General features: G+C 55.0%; 1 protein-coding gene across 6 annotated transcripts in view; it reads left to right on the plus strand.

The window, feature by feature from the left end:
- Window positions 1–20,925, plus strand: part of LINGO1 (leucine rich repeat and Ig domain containing 1) — a 155,526-nt gene that overhangs the window by 71,929 nt on the left and 62,672 nt on the right. For 5 of the 6 annotated variants that reach the window (XR_001145732.1, XM_012728721.1, XM_012728723.1 and 2 more), the window contains one exon: window positions 13,348–13,527. The exons of the other annotated variant lie outside the window; for it this stretch is intronic. The gene's annotated coding sequence lies outside the window, so the exon portion shown is untranslated. The remainder of the gene's footprint in view (window positions 1–13,347; window positions 13,528–20,925) is intronic. 6 annotated transcript variants of the gene reach the window in all.

Genomic DNA, 20,925 nt, shown 5'->3' on the forward strand with positions numbered 1-20,925 from the left:
CCCCTTCAGTTCTGGGAGGCTAGGAGTGTGAAATCAAGATGTCGGCATGACCAAGCACTGTCTGAAGGTTCTAGGGAAGGAGCTTTTATGCCTCTTCCAGCTTTTGTGGCTGCCAGCAATCTTGGCTGATCTCTGGCTTGTAGATGCAGCTCTTCCCTCCTGTCTCTGCCTCAGTTTTCTCATGATGTGGTGCTCGTGCGTGTGAGCGCGTGTGTGTCTAGGATTAGTCACCCATGTATACAGATACCAGCCATTGGAATAGAACCACCCCCCAATCCAATATGGCCTTATCTTAATTCATTCTATCTATAACTATTAGTTACCCAGTTACTAAATAAAGTTGCCTTCTGAGGTTCCAAGTGGATATGAATTTGGGGCACACAGTTCAACCCCTGAGCCAGGTCCTCCGTACTGTGACACCGCCCCCACGGCTCACCTGCCCAGCTCTGCCGCCCCCCCTCCCCCCCCCCCCCGCCCTTTGCCCCATAGGGTCCTGCCTCCTCATCCCTCATCTGCTCCTCAGGGCCCAATGCTTACTAGTGTGGCAGAAACTATTCCAGCAAAGTGTCTGTCCTAACTCTGGAGTTTGGCGTCCCTCCTCTCATGCTCTCGTTTTTTGGGCCTGGAACTCTTTGCTGTGCTCTAGGACACAGCCCCAGTCCCACCAATTACCAGCCACCTTGATGTATGGCACAATAAACCCCTTCACCTCATTATAGGAAATTTCTTTTGAATGGCCTTTAAAAACCGTCTCATTACACAGGAAGAACTGTAATTACCTCCTGCAAGACAGAGGTTCTGGATGAGCTGGTGCCTGGTGCTGTCAAAACTGTGGGACAGGGTTCCCTGCTGGCTGGTTTGCACACCAGAATTGAACCCCTCCTCTCGGCCCCTATTCTACTGAGGTCTGGACACCCTCTGCTCTGGTGGTGGCTGGAAGGATGGAAGGAACTTGCAGCAGGGAGCAGAGCTTGGAGAGATGGGGGTGGGTGCTCTGTAGGGGCTTTGCTCTGGAGGTCTCCCCAGCCAAGCACAGGGGCTGCCCCCCCACTTACTGACAGCTCCAGAGAGGGATCCCAGCCTTTTCTGGGATTATCTTGAGATGGAGGTTTCTTTTCCACCTGTTCAGGGATTTCCTGGTCTCTGGCTCAAGTCCCTATAGCTCCAGCATTGGCAGGATTATAGAACCCTCCTTTCCTGGCTGCGTGACCTTGGGCAATTCATATGACCTCAGTCGGCTGAGCTCCCTCACCTGTGGAATGGCCAGGCTCCTCACCTGTGGAATGGGCTGAGTGGGAGGGGCTTGGCCTCAGGGAGCATGCTGGGAGGCAGATCCATGCTGCTTCCCTTTCCCCAGGAGAGGCTTCTGCTCCCTCATTTCTGCATAATAATGAACCCAGTGGCACTCCAGCATTGTGAAGAAAGGGTCCCTGGGGCCCCTCAGTGACCCTGAGTGGGTATGGGACCAGTCCCTGCATTGTAAGGTGGGCGGTCCCTGTCCCAGTTGTGCCCACCAGAGGTGTGGGCAGTTTGGCCACTCCTCAAGCCTCACCCTCCCCTGAAGTGGGGGAGCTGCCGTGGGGAGAAGGAAAGAGCCCCCCTGTGGGACATATCACCCTGTCCTTTCCCATTTCTGGGTTCCCGGGGCTGCCTGGTGCCCATGGACAAGTTAGTGGGCTCTGGCCTGGTGGGGGCGGCATGTGGAAATGCCAGTGACGTCCTCATGCCTGCAGAATGACTCCCTGGTAGGGGCTGTCACTTCGCCCTGCTCAGGTCTGGTGTTCAGGACTGGGGAGCACAGGGTACCTGGGTCAGGCACCCGTCTCCCAGCCCCTCCTTTCCAGCGCCCCTCTCAGCACATGCACACCCCCTCTTCCAGGACATCCCCTGGGGTCCCCAAGCCCTCCGGGTCTGGTCTTGGCACCCCTGCTGGGGACCCCCTGGATTGCACACAGTGCCTTCCTCCCGCTTGTGGCCACCAGCAGGTCTTGGGAAGCCGGCATGGGGGAGCGTGAGGGTTACATTCGTGTAGTCATTATGCAGGGAACAGTGCGGGGCTTCTCACGCAGGGTGGCTGAGTGTGAGTGTGGCAGAGGGGACACTGGGGTGTGGCAGTGGGAACAGAGTGCTGCTGTCACAGGAGCTTTTGGACCTGGGAAGTCCAGGAAAGCTTTCTGCAAGAACTGGCTCCAGAGCAGGGTGAAATTTGGCTAGACAGAGTGATGACGAAGGGTATTCCAGGCAGAGGAAACCGCATGAGCAAAGATGTAGACGTGTGTGCTGGGCACCCATGGCCTGTAGGCAGGGAGAAGAGGATCTGACTTTCTGAGAAGGACAGTGTTGGAAAAGTTTGACAGGGTCAAACTTTTTTGGGCTGCTAGATGCCAAGGACCCCAAATCCAGGGGGCACCTGCCATTTGGCTCCCTACTTTGTGTGACCCAGCCCTGCCCGCCCTCCTTCCCCCCAACATACACATACAAGGAGAAGTTGTCCTGAGTCTGCAGGGAGAGGGCCCCATAAAGGGCTGACCTGGCTGACCATGCTGCCCGCAGGGCCAGGCTCCTGTGGTGGCTTAGGTCCAGCACCGAGCTGGGCACAGTCTGGGGGGCAAGCTTAGGTATTTTGCTCTTCTCTCTTTTCTGGAACACTAGATGTGGGCACATCTGCTTCCTCTCCAGCACCCTGTGGCTGAGGCAGTTTGCTCCAAGAATGCCACGTCCTGGCCTGGTCACGGCAGCTGCAGGTCCTGCCTTCCTCAGTCTTCAGCTGCGCTGTCCCCGGCAGAGGGCCTGCAGGGCATCCTGGCCCAGCTGCTGCCGTGGGCACCCACCACGGAGCAGAGCCGGGCCTGTCTGAGTTGCGTGCCTGCCAAGGCCTCTTCTGGGCTTCTGGGTGTGGCAGCTGGGTCTGGCTGGGAAGCAGGGAAGCTGCAGCTCGGATCTGCTCCGGAGTGATGAAGCCCAGGGACACTCCTGTGTGTTAAAGGCCTTTGTTGCCCCAGGCACTGTGCTACACGGAGCGGGAGCCAGCTGTGACCTCTTCCCACATTCAGCTCAGTTTTTGTTGGGACGGGCATGGGACAGTAATAACGTAAGCGAACAAGTAGATGCCCAAGTGCAAATTATGACAAGTGGTAGGAGAGGATGGTGGAGAACACGGGGGCTGGGGAGGCCCCTGGCCACTAGACAGGGAGTCTGAAGGGAGTCTCTGAGCGGTCTCATCCCATCAGCAGACGGATGAGGAGGTGGGAGCTGTGTGCAAGCAGTGGGAAGAGCATTCGTGCCTGGGGCAAGCTTGCTGTGTCGAGCTGGGAGGAAACTAGGGGCTGGAGGCCGAGAGCTGAGGAGGTGGGGTCTGGCAGGCGGGCAGAGCTGGGTTTGGGTGACTGAGCCTATGGGTCAAAGCAAGAGGATGGATGGTGGGCTAAGAGAGAGAAGTTCCTGGAGGGTTTTTTTTTTTTAAGATTGATTTATTTATGCATGCAGAACTGGGGTACAGGCCAGAGGTGTAGGGGGTGAGAGGCTTCACCAGAGACAGAGTGGGGCACAGAACAGGCAGATGGATGAAGTACACTGCTGAGGGGAGCAGCGGGTGGGCCAGGAGAGGTCTGCCACGCCATGTGGTCACCTCCGGGGCAGGCGGGAATCGAACTCATGCGGAAGCGGCTTTAGCTTCTCAGTGCTGTGCTTTAACCGGCTGCGACACCAGGGAGGGCCAGTTCCTGGAGAATTTTAAGCAGGGAAAGGAACTAATCTAATTTAGGGTTCACTGAACTCACCCAGGCTGCCATGTGAGGGGTAGAGTGGGGAGGCATCAGGACCACTGGGGGTGGGCCAGCAATGGTAAGCCTGCAGCTGCAGGTACAGCGCAGAGGTTGGATTGGAAACACATTTAGGGTTTTGGGTCAGACCTGGGAGGGGGTGAAGCACAAAAGCTGCCTGCTTTCCAGCTCGCACAGCTGGTCAGTGCTGGAGACATTCTCCGAGGGAGAGCCCTGCAGGAGGAGCGGGTTTGGGGTAATGAGAGAGGAGGTGTATGTGGGACATCCCAGAGAAGATGGTGGCTCTCAGGCGCTCAGTGGCGGCTATCGCATGATTCACGAGCACCGTCCCATTTTACAGATGGACTGTGCCCAGGCCTCAGCCTTCAGAGGTCCCCCCACACACCTGGGCTTGTGTTTGAGAGAGCAGTGCTTCCCCGGAAGGATGAGCCATGAGTGGTGGCACCCAGATGTGGGTGCCAGGTGCATGGATGCGTTGTTCAGCCTGAGAAAGGTCTAAAGTCAGCCCAGAGGTTCGGCCTTCTGAGGGCAGAGGAGCCCAAGACAGGGTGGCCCCCGAGGCTCTGTGCCCCTGCTGCCCTCCCAGAGGAGCGGGCCTGGGTCCTCGTGCAGTCTCTTGGGTCTCAAAGACGCCCTCAGCCACTGCTCACTAAGGAGACACCTGCGACTTCCACTGTGGAGCTCCAGAGGCCCTGAGATAGGCAGCACGTCTTGACCTCAGTTTTCCCTCCTGTCGAGTGGGCCAGAACGAAGCCGGGGACACAGGAGGCACTCAGCAAATACTTGAGTTATTGAAGGAAGCGCGTGACCCCTGGCCTGCGTGCCGCACCCGCATGGTGAGGATCGGAGCCATTAACGGGCTTAAAGGACTTTGCGAAGTTTGACGGGATAGTTTGGACACAGCACATCCGTGATGCTCAGTGGGACACCATGCTGTCAGGGCTATGACCGCTGCCCTCTGCAGACTCTGCTTCCCAAATACCCCTGGCATCTGCCCCCTCCCCTTTCCCTGCAGGCCCTGTCATCTCTCCCCTGACCGCTGCTCAGAACTAACCCGACTCGCTGCCTCCTGTCCGGTCCTGTCCCAGGCTACCCACCCACTACCCACTGGCAGCTGCAATGATCTTTCAGAAGCCCCAATTAGACGGGTCACGCCTCCCCTGCCCCGCACACACTTAAACCCCTTAAGGCTCCAGATGGCTCCTGGGATAAGAGCCAACCCCCTCAGTGGTGCACACAGAGCCCTCCCTGGGGGCGGGGCGACTGCCCTCCCCAGCGCCAGCTCACGCTGCTCCACTGGCCTTGCCCGCAGTGTTTCGCCCCTGCCTTCAGGCGCACTGCTTCCCTCAGGCCCTGCCTGAAGATCCCGGGCCTGGGAACCCTCCCCTGGCCCCCAGTCTGGGTTGGACACATCTCTACTGTGTTCCCACATTTCGTGGGACCCATTCTCACACAGACCCAGACTTGTGGGCTCCCCCTCCCCCACCTGTCCCGCTAGGTGATCAGCTCTGATGTGGCATAGGGGGCATTTTCCGTTTGCTGAGTGAGTGGAGGAGTGAATGAGCCAGTCAGCCAGGGAGCAAGCTGCTCCCCAGGCTGCAGGCCCCTGGGCGGGTCTTTGTCCCCTTTGTGGGGACAGGCACCCAGCAAGCCTCTACCTGTGCGGGTGGCCTTCCTTTCTGGTGTCTTGCTGGGCTGTTGTCACTTGCCTTGGAGTTGCCCCAGCATGACCCTCCTGCCCCGTGTGGGCCCGGAAACAGCAGTCACTGTGAGGGGTCCAGGGGCTCCTCCAGGCCTGGGAATGCTATGGACAGAGGCTGGGTGGGGTTTGGGCACCTCTCCACCTGGCTCTCACCTGCTACCCTGTTGCTCACCAGGGAGAGCCATTTGCCTCGCTTTCCTCATGCCCCCATGTCAGCCCTGCTCGGCCCCCAAGGCCCCGCCTGGCCCAAGCAGCGCCAGCCCCTGCACGCTGTGCCCTGACCCGCCTGTCCCCGGGCCCCAGCTCTGCCTGCGCTGGCAGTCCCCCGACAGTCTGGCCACCAGCTGTCAGTTGTCCTTACACACTCATGTCCCGGGGTCTCTAGCCTCCTGGCCTGGTGTCCTGACTGCTTTCCTGCAAGCAGCACCCTTGCTGGACCCAGCCTGAGCGGCCACCACCCCTGCCCCATGTCCAAGCCTGCAGTCTGGGCTGCGTCCTGCGTGCCCAGTCTTGGGTTGTGTGAGAGGGTGGGGGAGGTGGGAAGGAGCAATGCTGCTGTCTTCATAGGGAGCCCCTGACCCCCAGGGCCAAAGTGCCCACATGCAGATGACCATGGAAACTGGGAGCGTTTAGAAGGGGTAGTGCCAGCTCTAGGCTCCCAGGGATGGAGTCAGGGGCCAGTTTTTGGAGGAAGTAGTGGTGTTGTGGGAGCCAGTGGGGTCGAGAAGGAGGGACAGGAGTTGGAGCTCTTCAGCAGTGGGCCGAGCGGCGTGAGCTCAATTATCTGGGTGCCCACTCTCTGCTGGGCTGCGTGCCAGCTCCATCCTCCCCCCACTGTCTCGGCTAGGTGTTGGTGGGTATTATTAGCTCCAATTAACAGACATGGAAACGGAGGTTCCAGGAGGCCAGGGACTTACCCCGGGTCACGCTGCTGTCAGTGAGGCGTTGTTGGGCCTGGCCCCCAGGTCTGGCATCTCTTCAGGCTCCTAAGTGGAGGTAGCCAGGGAGTCTGGGCAGGGGGGAGGAGGCTGGCGCCCTTCTGAAAGCATCACACAGCTGCTGACTGTGACTTTCCGGGGAGGGGGTGTGGAAGGGGGCGGCTTTCTGAGTTGGTCCTGCACCCCCCCCCCACCTCGTGGGAGAGCCCTCACGATGAGAGTTTCCCTCCGTGCCCCCTCCCTGGAGAGGCAGGCAGTTTGCCTTTTCGGAGGATAATTCCCCATTATACAGAGATATTTAGCCTAATAGAAGCCGACAGATCATTCAGGGCAGTAATGTACTCCTGCTTCAAGCCTTTAGTTTCCTCGGCCTGAACTCCCAGATTAAAGGCTCCTTGCCTGGCGCCCGCCCCGCAACGCTGCCTGTGACCTTGACTGCAGTGAAGGGGTAGGTTTCTCCCCCCTCTCCCGCTCCTTGGCCAGCTTCCTCCTTCCTCCCTTTCTTTCTCTTAAAAAAAAAAAAAAAGAAAATGTATTTTTCGGAGAGGCTGTTACTTAGACCGTGCATGCTCTGGGGATGGTGGTGATCGGCTGCCAGCGGGGCCCAGGGACACCTGGCTGACCCGGCACACTCGCTCTGCCATGTGGGGCCAGCGGGGGCCACATCCAGTAGGTAGTGTGGGCTGCTGGAACCTTGGCCACCTCTGGGCAGGTGGTCTTGCCCCAGGCCAGAACTGGCTCCCCTCCTCTGGCGGCCCACTCCCTTGCCCCCAGGGGCCCGAGGTGGACTCCAGAACAGGAAGTTACCCCTGCACAGGTACACTCCTCGGGAGACACCCAGGGGGCACAGGCGGCTGATGGAGAGGCAAATGCCCATGGAGGCGGCACAGAGGGCCTTTCATCGATGGAGTGTGGCCTGGGAGCTGCGTCCTCTGGCCTCTCCAGGACCACTTGTCTGTCCCTGTGGCTTTCAGTTTGCTTTTGTGCGGCCTGCTCTCACTCTGTCTGCCCCACCCCTTCCCATTCTGTCGCCCCCAACCCCTCACCAGGCTGCTTATTTGAGCTTCAGCATGGGGAGCAGGGACCATGGGAAAGCACCAGGTATTTGGAGCCAGTGGGTCCTAGATTCCAAATCTGACTCCAGGACATACAAGCTGTTTTGGTTCAATTTGATATTTTGAATTTGGGCGAGCTCTTTAATCTCTCCTATAATGCTATGTCTTGGCTCCTTAGAGTATTTTAAGGGCTAAATGGTGCAGGGAGTAGCAGCTTCCTGCCTCAGTGATGCCAGTCTCTCTCGGGGAGACCCTACCTTCTGACTTCTCTGCCCATAGGCCTCCGCTCTGCCCCTCTGGCCAGGAAGGGGAAGTTGGTTGGGGGCACCTGGCAACATGTACTCTGCGTCCCCCTTGGCTCCAAGCATCTGTGTAGGTGTGAGGAGAGAGGGAGATTGAGTGAGAGGGGCCTTCTTCTTGTGTTCGTTTCCTGGAAAAACCTGTGTCTGGTCCAGGGTCTTGTTTGAAGGAACTGACTTAAGGGGCTGTGTCAAGACTACAGGGAGAAGGGCAGAGTGGTGATGCAGTCCTGTGTACCCTGGGAGCGGAGGCCTTTGGGGCTGCGACCCTCACCCCCAGGGTCAGAGGGGTGGTGGCTCTTGATAGCTTGATGGAAGCCCCAGAAGAGGAGGGAGTGCTTGCTCACTGCTGGGCAGGAGTGGATGGGGGGTGTGGGAGGGGAAGGTCCTAGATGAGGGAATCTGTGGGAACTTGGGCTGGTCTCATTCCCTTTCTGGGGCTCAGTTTCCTCATCTGCTTAGTGGGGGGTTAGTCATATTGCCCAGCCTCCCTCATGGACTGGGCAGAAGACCCACTTGGAGAGTAGATGGGAATTTTCTGTGATATATAATGAGTTAATGCTCTGTAACACCCACTGAGATCCACACAGTCTAGCCCTGATTCCTATGTTGATAGGATTAAAGAAACTCATGATTGAAAACAACCTCCCCATTTTATGCAAATCCCACCCAAAATATGTGGTCCCCAGACCTGAGCTCGCATGTTCCCAGTGACTGGGAACTCACTACTTATCATGGAGAGTGAAGAGCTGTCTTCTGGGATCTTTCTCACTGGGCCTCACTTTGTTTTCTGGGCCCATAAATTCTAAGTGTCTTTGTCAGAGGCCTGAACTCCTTACCAGGTCCTGAGGCTCCCCCAGGGGGACATGGTTCTAAGCCCCTCTTCCTGGTTGAGCCACTGTGAACAGAATCAAAGGCCATCTGGAAAGATACTCAGTGTGTGGGCCTGGCTGTCTGCAGATGGCGGCTCCATCTTCAGAGTTGGGCGGCTGGATAGCCTAGTGCCAGCGACACCAGAGGACTCCATGGCTGCCCAGGTTCTGGTCATTCTCTCCTACCCACTCTGGCCCATTCCTGTGACAAATGGAGGATTTTGTACAGGGGACACTGGCTCTCTAAATGACCCCTTTTGGGGGGCCAGGCTGGGCCTGCCAATAAGACTCCATACTCTCTGCCAAGAAGCTTTTATTTATAAATGCCAGTTCTTACATACAGCATCTCATCGAATCTTCATCACAGTTTTTAGTGAGAGGATTCCAGTCACCTTGAAAGTTAAGGGAGCTGAGCCTTGAGGAGCCAAAAAAAGTACCCATGTCCGGGCCCTCCCTGGTGGCTCAGTAGGCTAAATGCAGCACTAAGAAGCCAAAGCCACTTCAGCAGTTCGATCCCCGCCCAGGAGGTGACCCACATGGCGCAGCAGACCTCTCCTGATCCGCCCACTGCCCCCTTCAGCAGTGCACTTTGTCAGTCTGCCTGTTCTGCTCCCTGCTCTGTCTCTGGTGAATCCTCTCACCCCCTACACCTCTGGCCTGTACCCCACTTCTGTATGCATAAATAAATCAATCTTAAAAAAAAAAAAAGGACCTAGGTCTCTGGGTCCCCTGGTTTAGCTAAACATTAAGTTGTTTTAGCGAGCAGGAGCCAGAGCAGGAACTCAAACCCTGGACGATCTTACCTCAAACTCCTGCTTGTCTATATGCCTGCCCCTAGCCTCCACATCTATATGCCTACGAGGCCCATTCTCCAGCAAGCCTGTGCTGGGCTGGCCGCTCTACACCGTCCTGCATGCCCTGTCCCATCTTCTTGGCCACCTGGTCTCCTGTCAGCCTGAGGAGCGTGCCGCATGCTGGCCCAAAAAACAGGCTCAGGGAAGAAAGATGCCTCCCCACCCTGGGGACGTGAGGCTCACTGGTTGTGTGTGTGTGTGTGTGGTGTGGCAGTCTCCATGGGTGGCTCATCTGCTGTGTTATTTTTCAGTAGTTATTTATAATTGGGGGGGCTGTGTGTGGGGTCTGGTTGTAAAAGCATTGCGTGTCTGTGGTAGAAGATCCTAGAGTCATTCTCGACTCCTCTCTTACCCCACCCCCTCGCATCCAACTCATCTCCAACTGCTGTTGGTTCTGCTCTGACACATCCTCCTCCCTGTCTGGCCCCGCCCTCTTCCTGGCTTCAGTCTCCTCTTCTGGTCCTCCGCTTGGCTTGCTGCAAATCACCAACCCACAGCCCCTGCTCTCCTCCCAGCCGGATCCACTCCGCATCCCCGGGAACTTGTCACGAGAGGGAAAACATCCCCACTGGCTTTTCTTTGCACATTTCTTTCTTTCTTTTTTCTTCTTTGCACTTTTGATGAAATCCACAGCCTCACCTGGGGCCTCAGGTCCTCCCCCCACCCCCCAGCGTGGCTGCTGTCCTGTCGTCCAGCTGTGGATCCAGATGTGACCCTGTAGAAAGGCCTTCCCGAGCCTTCAGCCAGCGTAACCCCCGCTCCAGCCCAGTCACCTCTCTCATTGCTACGGCAGAGAATCTTAATTGTACTGGCCATTCTTTGGAATTATGTTTCTTTACTTACCATTCCCCCACACTTACAAGAAACTGTTGTAGCCCCCGAGCCTCAGCACCTGTAAAACACCTGGCACATACGTAGTACTCAATGTAAGTGAGTTCAGTGAAGGTATAAAAAAGCCTACAGAAGCATGAGGACAAACAGGTTCTACAATGATGGATAGATCAGCAGTTAGTAATGTAAGAGTTACTGTGTGTACGTATGCACACATGTGTGCATGTGAGTAAGCTGAGAGTGACCTGCCCTCTCCCTGAGCGCCTGGGGGTGCCTGGGCTTGCAGCACTGTGCACACTGGAGGAACACATGTTCACATGGGCCGTGTGGAGGGACACTCCATGTGCACATGTGAGTTTCCTGTGTCGCTTCTGACAAGGTCTCTTACTTGGGGGGCTGAAAGGCCTCTTACTCAGATGCCCTGCCTCTGGAGCTCAGTCCTGGCCCTGTGGCTGGCGCCCACCGGGAGCAGGAGCCCCCAGACCTGACTGATGGCCTGCTGAGCTGTGCTGTAGGGGCCTAGAGGTGTTTATTGAAGTCCTCCGCCACGCAGGGCTGCTTCCTGCTGCCTTCTGAGGTGAGGCTCTCACCCAGGCAGGAGGGAGTGGTCCAGCGTCAGGAAACTGGCAGAGAAGCCTAGAGCTGCGCATTGCTGCCAGGAGGTAGATTCATTCATTGTCAAGGTCATGGCTACATCCGTAATTTCCCTTTGATAATTTTCATCTTTGTGTGAGTGCTTCTTTTGTATTGCTTTTTTAATACATTAATTTTATTTTTTGAACAGTTTTCTTTCTATTGCCACACAAACAATTTCTATCAGTTTTAAAACAGGAGCAGACATATCCATCAGCATTTCTATCCCTCCTCCCCCACCAAGGCAACTACAGTTCCCTCCCTGCCCTCTTGTTCTTTTCCTGTAGAGGCAATGCTGAAACCTTGCAGAATGTGTGGAAAATAGAAGTGACCTTTGACATTAGGCAGGTTACTTAGTTTCTTTGTCTTCCTTGCTTCATCCAAAAAATGAGGGCTTAATAATTGCTTTCTCTTATGGCTGTTGGGCAAATTACATGAGTCAACATTTATAAAGCACTTTAAAAGGTGCCAGGCTTAGTGTGTGTTTGTTAAATAAGATGAGTGTGTAAGTGAAAAGGAAGGGGCACCCAAACACCATCATCCTGGCTCAGAGAGGCAGCTGGAGAGCTGTGTTCCTGAGTTAGAATCCAAGAGTTCAAGCCCAGACTCCCTCTGTACCCAGGTTAAGTATGCAGCTTCTCTCAGCCTCAGCTCCTCCCTCTATAAAATAGTTATAGAATCTGGACCCCATGATGCTGCTGGATGTGAGTGGGCTGTGAGTATAGAGCCTTATACACTACTACCCTCATCCATTTCCCTGGTTTCCATGTTCAATATAGTTAGGTAAACGTAGCTGCAGATCACCCTCAGTCTCCACATTCATCATTCTTTATGGCTGTGTAATATTCCATCAAGCAGTGGCATTATGATGCATTTTGTCATCTCTGTTGTGGCTTGTTTAGGCAGGTTCCAGCATCTTGCTATTATAAATAACCCTGCAGAGAACAGCTCTGTTCCCAGAGCACTTTTCTCTGATGGATGATTTCCCTGGGACACCTTCGGGACATTCATCGAGGCTGCTTTGTCAGGGGGCTGGGGTGAACCAATGACTGGGATGGGGAAAGTAGGTTTCTTTAAAGGTGACCTGGTACTGTGTTCCGGGAAACCACAGGATGGGGAATGGGCAGCAAGGCAGTGTGACAGGGCTGAGCATGATGGGAGAACAAGGCCATCATGGCAAGGGCAAGGACTGGGATGAGAGCCGGGATGAGGACTAGGGGACTAGTTTTGGTTTGTGCTTGTCACTTTCTTGCTGTGTGACATTGGACAGTTCCTTTCTTCCTTCTGGACTTAAGTTTTCTCTGTGACCAAGGTTGATACAGAGCTATGCTGTCCAATGTGGTAGCCCCCAGAAGCCACATGGGTCTATTACAATTTAGATATAAATTAATTAAATAAAATAAGAAATCAGTTTCTTTGTCATACTCTTCACATCGCAATACCCATGTGTTGTATACCTGTCATACTGGACAGCGTAGGTATAGAACATTTCACCCCTGTAAAAGGCTCTCCTGGACTACATCTGGCTAGAGACATTTCTCAAGACCCAATCAGCCCTAACCTGCTGGGATTTGGGACCTGTCACTGTTCCTTTTCTGAGCCAAGAAGAAAGAGAGTAGCCTACTGCTCAGGGGATTCATGAGGGGCTTTCCAAAGGTCAGCACCTCTGTGTCTTGAGTTTAAGATAGCCACATCTCATTTTTCTCCCTGAAGTGGCCAGTCTGACCACAGAGTGGCACTGGAGCAGTCTAGACTCTGAGAGGGGTGGCCCCAGCCAGGGACAGTCACGTGGAAGGCTGGTGTGAAGGCAGAATAGGTGGTCTCCTCATCCCTCAGAAGGGAGGTTCCAGGAAGACCTATTCCCTGCATCTGCTGACACACCACCACGCTAGTGGGTTAGGCGCTGTCCTCTCTGGCATTCTAAATTTCAGAAGTTTGGACCACAGGTCAAACAAGATGGCTGCCTCACTCTGCTTAGGTCCTAGGTCTTGTTCTGGGCACTCCCTAGGAGAGGGGCTGCAAGACCCAGGTCTGCCATACTGAGGATGCAGCCTCCCATTTCCCAGCCTCTTCTGGCTCCTCCCCTCTAACAAGCACACACTCTGGCCACAACATCTGGGCTCCTGCCATACTGGCCCCCAGACCTTCCCTAGTCTTCAGAGGGCAGACTACAGATGATTGCATCCTGGAAGTACGACAGGGGGGGTGGGAGAGAAACCAGCTGAGGGGTAGTGGTGAAGGAAATGAGACCTAAGGTGAGTAGCTGACAACTTGGCTGACCCTAGCCAGCTCTCAGGACACTGCCCACCTCCTCAGCCCAAATGCCTCTTGGCCCCCCTGTGAACTGTATTGCTCACTCATGTTTCTTTTATTTTTTCTAGAACTCTCAAGACTATGTCCTGGCAGCCTTGAGTCTGTGGGGCCACACAGCCTCCCAACTGCATCTCCAGGGCTCTGGCCCTGTTCACCCCTAGACCAGCTCCAAGCCTGTTCCTCACCCCAGCCTGGGCTTTGGGGATTCCTTAAGCTTTGAGACTCAACTGGGCCCAGTAGCAGTCACGGTAGGTGGTACCCTATGCTGCACACTCCCTGGCTCTGGCACGCTCCAGCCTTAGCCTCCTTGGTCCTGAAACAGGAAGGCTACTTTTCTGAACACTGTGTCTGTTGGGATCCTTCTAGATGCTGTAGAAAAATACCTTTTCAATAAAATGGAATTGTCAACTCATGTATATAATGATAGGACTTCAGGCAGGGCTTGATCCAGTGTTGGCTCAAGGTGACCAGGCCGTGTTTTCTGTCTATAACCTGCGTGCTAGGGAAGGAACCCCCTTGGCAGGGTATTGCGAGAACTACCTGAAGTGGGATCTGGGAAGCTCATCTGGAAGAAGGTCAATACACTCCTCCTCCCCTTCTCCCTTCCCTCCCCAGGAGTTTGGGACACTTCTGTTTCCTTCAAACTTGAAAGGCGCTGCAGGGCAGTGTTGTCAGTCAGGGTCCCTAGAAGTAGAACCTGAGACAACGACTTGTTACATGAGACTTACTGTGCAAAGGTTGTTGGGCGGGGGAGACTGTTAGGAGAAGGGAGGAGGGAACAGATTGGAGCTGGAATGGGGGTCCAGTGGCGTCCTGGTCTCAGGTGAGGTCAGGCTGGTCCAGGTCCAGGACACTTTGGAATATAGTTCACACCACGAAGAACCCACACACAGGAGGGCTGGGCTTCTGTACTCCTGGATCAGCCATTTACTGTGGGCCACTCTGGGATGCCTGTACTATCCAGATAAGGTGCTCCCGACTTGTGGAGGGCAGTTCTTTGAAGAAGGGGGAACACTGAGCTGAAGCCCATTCCCTGGCAGCCGTGGAGATCTGGACAGGCACCGTTTACAACAGGGAAGCAGGATCTCATGGCACCAGCTTGGCCCCTCCTGAGTCTCTGTCCTCCTGCCTCATCTGACTCTGGCTCCTTTTGTGCCAGCCTGCAGAACAAGCACCTTCGATGCTGGGGATTTGGGCTGCCCAGCCTAGGGGCTGGGGTAGAAAACTTCAGCTCTTCCTTTGGAGAAGCCTTTCCTCCTTTGCCTTTTCTGTGCCCGGCCTTTCTCCTCTAGTAGTTCCTCTTCTTCCCCAATAGTTCCTCCTCTCCCCTTAAGCCTCGCACACTTCTGCCTCGATACCCTTCCTTGCTGTCTACCCTTCCCTCTTTGTCAAGCTGGATGGGTTCCCTCTTCTCCAGGAAGACTCTGCAGAGTTCTAGTAGTACTCTCCTTCAGACCATTCTCCTGCTCTACCCTTTTTCTAGATGGAAAGACCACGGCCAAGTGTGACTTTCCTCAGGAGTACTCAGTTGCTTGCTGCATCGGTTCCAAAGTGTGTTGCCCTGTTTGCCTCAGCTGCTGGGAAGCTCACTGCAGGCTCACGCCCCATTTCTGACAAGTGCTTTGGTGTTGTGACATGTGGTGTAGGCTCCAGTGGCCTGTCTCTGCTTCTTCTCTCTCATTTTCCCCTTGTTCTGATTTTTTGTCTTATTTTCAGCTGCGCTGTTCTTAGCAGCCTAAAATTCTTTTAGAAGGAGGTGGGATATGAATAACCAAGAGCGGCCATAGATGAAGCGTTCATTGCTGACTGCCTCCAAATGCTAGGCCTTCCACTCCGTAGGGGCTACTGGGGTGCGGTCTCCCCCAGGCCCAGGGCCGAGCTTGTCCCTGAACAGACAACAAAGCCTGAATGTGGTGGCCCAGTGCAGCCCACCCTGCCCCCGTGTGGGTCGGGAATGGCATTGTTCTGCTCTTCCCCACCCCCCTGCTTATCAAAAGCTAATGAAAGAGGCTGGGAAACCCAATCCTCTGGTAATTAAATTTACTTAACGGGTATTCAAGTGGAGTAATGAGAAGTTTAATGCAGTGATTAGATTTTTCTTTAATTAATTAAAATGAGAACCATGTGTCTTTCCAGTAAACCAACTTGACCCTCCATCTGAGAATAGCAAGCAGAGAGAGTGGAGGGCTTGCAGGAGGGTTGGGGACTGAGGGGTGATATACCTCCTGCCCTGCACAGTTGTCCTTGGAGGGAAGCCCAGCCCGGAGGCACACTGAGGCCAGTCTCTGATTTAGCTCTTCTTTTTGGGTCCCCCAAGCACAGGCCTGGGCCAGACCAGAGAGCCCGGGCACTTGGCCGTTGCTGCACTGAGAGCTCACCCAGGGCAGAGGTTTCCAGGGAGGGGCAACCAGACTGACCTCCGGCCCGGAGCCCAGAAGAAGGACTTCAGGCACTGTGACAGGCGGGGGATTTAGGTGGCACAGCTTATTGCCATGTGCCAGCTGACACTGTCATCACCTCCAGGCTCAGCCAGACCTGGGTTTACTACCTCTGTTGGCCCTGGAACCTCGGGCTAATGGAGGGGGGATCATGGGAGGGTAACGGAGACATCTGAGATACCCCACAAACTGCTTTTCCCTGGCTTGGGAATATACCCATGCCGGACCTTTGCAGTTCTTCAAGGCCAGTTAGGGATTCAAGAAGATATTGTCTCTGCTTGAGCTGCTTCTGCTGGGGTCAGGTGGTGGTCAGGGCAAGATTATGAGAACTTCAGCAAAGCCTATGTTCTTGAGCAGAACATAGGATTGGCCTTGCAGGGTAGAGGGTGGGCATAGTTGGGGTTCCAGAAACCCAGGCCTGGCCCCCCACCCCCAGGCAGGAGATCTTTTGTTCTTAGAGCAGTGGGCAAGGCTGAAGAGTCCCAGCCCTTTATGGTGGGAGTCAGAAAGCTTCCTTCAATTGATTCTGGACCCCAGCCCCTCGGGGAGCCCATCTTTGCCATGGATGTGCCAGCAGAGAAACAGGTGCCAGGGCCTTGGGGGCAAATGGCCCTACTTGTTCCTCCCTGCTGCCAACTCAGCTGCCTGTGGGCAGGACTCCTGGGCCAGGCACCATATTCTTTTCTGGAATGGCCAAGATGAATCAGATGTCGTCCCTGCCCACAGGGCTGATGGCAGTGGGGAAGAGGGGGCGCCAAGCAAGCAGGCCGTGGCAGCACCCAGAGCCCAGAGCCCAGGCGGGGGCATCCCAGAGGCTGGACAGCATGGAGGTGTGCAGGTGTGGGCCGGCGGTAGGGGCCGGAGGTAAGGGGACTGAGCAGACGCCCCAGGGTCCCCAGACAGATGAGGAGCCGGAACCGACAAGAAGGTTTGGGGGGCTGAAGGAGAGGGGTCCTCCCCTAAAGAACTGGCTGCGACTCCCCCAGGCCACCTGCAGCTCCTGGTGAGCCAGGGGCTTGCCTGTGGGGAGGGCACAGCGCTGCATTTCTCAGTTGCCAGCCGGAAGCAGCAGTGGGGCGAGTCCGGCGTGGCTGCTTCCAGGCCTGAGCACAGCTGTCCTGGCAGCCTTGTGGGGGCTCTTCTTCCGAATTCTCAGACCCCGCCTGGGTGACTACAGCCTGGTCACTGGGGAAGAGGGGGACCGAGCCTAGGGCTTTGTGTACAACTGGGGTCCTGGGAGCTGGGGAAGTGAGAAGGACCTTGGCTGCCTGGGGGACTAGCCCCGGCCCTGTCCCAAGGGGTTCTGCTTCCTTCAGGCCCCTCTTCTCTCTCTGCCCCCCACTCCTCTGAATTTCCACTCCCCCACCCCTTCTGAATAACCAGGCCTGGAGAAACCATCGAACTGGCCGATGCGCCTTCCCTCTGCATGAAGAAACTGCTCAGGGTGATGGGGCTCTGCCTCTCGTAGCCCTGTGAGGTGACCAATTTGAAATCACATGTATTTGAGTCCTTTCCTCGGGCTGGGAGGCCTGGGGTGGGGGTAGGGTGGGGTGAAGAGGCATGGGCAGATACAGCAGCAGATGCCCCAGGAGCTGCTTCTCTCCTTGGCCCACCTCTCCCCGGATCCCAGCTGCTGGGATCCTCCCAACAGCCTGGGAAGATGGTTCCTACAGGAGATGAACCGAGCTTGGTAACCGGACCACAGTCGCACAGCCACTCCCTCTAGGCTCCCCCCTCCTTGCCTGTGGACAGCTCTCCCTCCTTCGGTCTCTGTCGCAGCGTCCCCGAGAATCCACTGCTGCTCCCCTACTTGCCTTGTGTTCCAGCCAAAACCAATGACTCTTCCCCACTCTCCCCACACTCCCACCTCCGGGCCTTTGCTCAAGCTGTTTTAGCCCCCCTGGAGTTCCCTCCCCTGCTCCATCTGCCTAGATTCCCTTCATCTTATAGGCTGGGCCCAAATGCCATTTCTTTCACAGAGATCCCCTGTCTGCTGTCACCCTTCAGAGCCAGACTCTGAGCCCCATCCCCAGCTCTTCACCCCCTGTTAGGCTTCTGGACTAAGAGACTTTACAGCTGTGTGTAGGGCAGGGTAATTTCCTTGCCTCTTGCTTCTGGGCCAGCTACCTCCAGGTCAGGCACACAGTAGGTGTGCACGAGGTAGGGTCCTTACCTGCCGACCCTCCACAGTACCACCCCCTTCTCTTTCCCTGGCAGTCCTGGCCAGCTGCCCCTTCACGGTGCCATCCCAGCCCTGCAGCCTGTCAGCCTTCGTTCGGCCCTCGCTGGTAGGGGTGGCCCTGGAGGGGCTCCCAGTTCACGCTCTCAACCTGCCTGGGTCCTGGGGGTGGGGACAAGGTGGTCCACATCCTTGGAACTCCAAATCCTGGGGATCCACAGGCCCTGGCACCAGGGAGGCCAGCCAGTAGGCTGAGCACGGGTGGAGGGCTGCCCGGGCACCCTGCCTGGCCCCCTTGCCAACTCTGCTGCTCACTGCCTGTGTGACTCCTAGGTGAGTCACACACCCTCTCTATGCCTCAGGTTCCTCATCTGCTAAATGAGGTGATGACAACCCTTCTGGGTAGCTGTGAGGATTAAAGTAGTCAGCGTGATGCCAGGCACCAGCGCAGCCTGACACCGACACCTGGGTGTCGGCTGTCATGTTGCTATGGAGGCAGCATGAAGGCAGCGTGTGGAGAGTTCAGGGGCAGCTTCCTGAAGGTGGAACACGAGCCTCAACTGAGGCAGTGGGGCAGGGAAGCGCATTCTAGGAAGAGGGAACTGAGTGGACAGAGGCAGTTTGGGGACTTGCGGGGGAGCTGGGCATGAACTGGAGAGAGGAGAGAGGGAGACCCCGGCTGGTGGTGCATGTGGACTGCCTTGCTAGGTCCCATCCCAAAGAGTTTGGACTGTTCTGTAGTCTGTCTTGTGGCCCATGAGGGGCCATGGGGTGGGGGAACTTATCCCCTCTTTTACCATTAAAATCCACATTTGCTCCTGTGAAAGATCTGAAATAGTGTAGCAGCATGTCCTGCTAAGCAGGAAAGTTCCCTCTTTGCCCTTAAATCTCATCCTACCAAGGTCCCAGTGTGCCTCCTTCCAGAATGATTTTGTGCCTTTACAATCCCATTGTAGATGAGTACAGAAAGGTGGAATCATATTAGGTGTCTTCCTCCTCTACAACTTCCATTTTTCACTCCCCAGATATGCTGGGTGTCTGTCAGTGTCAGGCTGGCAGAGCTCCCATGTTCTTTTTAATCGCTGTCTAATACTCCATTGTTTGGCAAAGTATAATTTATGTAACTAGTCCTGGGTTGATGGATCTTGAGGCTGCCTTCCATTTTTCACTTTTGCAAATAACGCTTCAAGTGCACATCCTTGTATATATATATCTCGCTGACACACATAAGCATTAGTGTAGGCCAGATTTGTAGATGTAGACTTGCCAGGCCACGAGGTATGCCTGTGACATTCTGTGGGGGCCACAAACTGACCCAAAGCTGAGTCAGTTTTTGTGCTCACCCTGGGGTCCACGGTGGACATTTCCTACACCATCCTCTCCCCCCCATCCCCTATCCCCCCCCCCCCCGAACATCAGAAAGCTTTTTAATTTTTGCCAGTCCAGGAAAATATCTCACTGTGGTTTCACACTTGCCTGCGTTTTCCCCAGCCAGGATGAGCATCCTTTCATGCGATTACTGGCCATTTGTATTTCCTCCTCTGTGGATTGACTATTCATATCCTTTGCCCATTTTTCTTTTCTTTTTGCCTGTTTCTTATTGATATAAAGGAGCTTTTAGTACATCAGGAATTTTAAACCTTGTCTGTTATGTGTGTTGGAAATATTTTCCCTAGTCTGCCGTTTGTCTTTTTTACTTTGTTTATAGCCTCATAGATACTTTAGATCTCTGTTCAGTCAAATCTGTCAGATTTCTCCTTAGGGCATCTGAGTTTCACATCTTCCTTGGTCAGGCTTTCTGGAAGGATTTTAAGCGGAGTCGGGGATGAGGTCAGATTTGTGGCTGGGAAAGGTCGTTCTGGCAGCTGCTGTGTGGAGGGAGGCAGGAAGGGTCTGTGGCCAGAGCACCTGAGCCGTGAGCCAGGATGGAGCTGGAGAGTTGGGGAGAAAGTGAGTTTGAGGGGTGCTCAGCAATTGGCTAATAGTAAGTGAAGGTAGAGAGGGACAGAGGAAGGACTCAGGAGTGATTTGTTTGGCTAGTGGGAGTGGGGGCCATGGAGCTGATGTTATCACCGCTCAAGTTTGGGACAAGTCAAAGGAGGGAAATTATTGCATGTGAGTGCTCACCTTGGCAGGGACATGTGTGGGTATGGGCACACATGTGCACACACCTGCTTGGCACATCTATGCTGGGGCCCCTTGCAGGTGGGGAGGGAGGTTATTCTTTGTGGAGTCTCTCTCTCTTTTTTAAAGGTTTATTTATGCATAGAGAACTGGGGTACAGGCCAGAAGTGTAGGGGTGGTGAGAGGAATCACCAGAGACAGAGTGGGGAACAGAACAGGCAGAATGATAAGGTACACTGCTGAGGGGAGCAGCGGGCAGGCCAGGCTGTGCCATGTGGGTCACCCCCCTGGCTTGGGATCAAACTAGTACTGAAGTAGGTGCGGTGAGCTTCATAGTGCTGCACTTTAACCCGTTGCGCCACCAGGAGGGCCTGGAGTCTTTTTTTTTTTTTTATCAACTATTGTATGAGACAATACAAACACGCTGCAATCTCTGTTACTATGTGAAGTGTGTGTTACAGGTGAGGAACCAGCTCACAGAGGTTATGTGACTTGCTCAAGGTCACAGAGCTGGCGCGTAACCCAAAAGAGGATCTTTCTTGGCTGACTTAGATTTGAGTCGCACAGACAGAATTCTACCAGTGGCACCAAGGAGCTGTCATTCATTGCTAACTGACCAGTCAGTTTCATCAGGGGTCCTTAGGATGAGCCCTGGAGCCCGCATTTGAAACACAGCCCCATCCATTCCTTAGAAGGCAAGCTACTTTACTGTGTTGTGCCTCAGTTTCCCCATCCTGGAAGCACACACAGTAGCAGTATCCCCTTCATGGTGTGTGATGGGAATTGAGTGTCCGCCGAGGGAGGCAAAGTGTCGGCGGTGCTGTGTGTGATCACGAAGACCACGCAGTGGCTCCCCCCTCGGCGTGTGTACTCTTCGCTTCTTCTCATTCCTGCCTCCTCACCTC

Source organism: Condylura cristata, unplaced genomic scaffold, assembly GCF_000260355.1.
Source record: "Condylura cristata isolate star-nosed mole 26May11 unplaced genomic scaffold, ConCri1.0 scaffold00023, whole genome shotgun sequence".
NCBI lineage: Eukaryota > Metazoa > Chordata > Mammalia > Eulipotyphla > Talpidae > Condylura > Condylura cristata.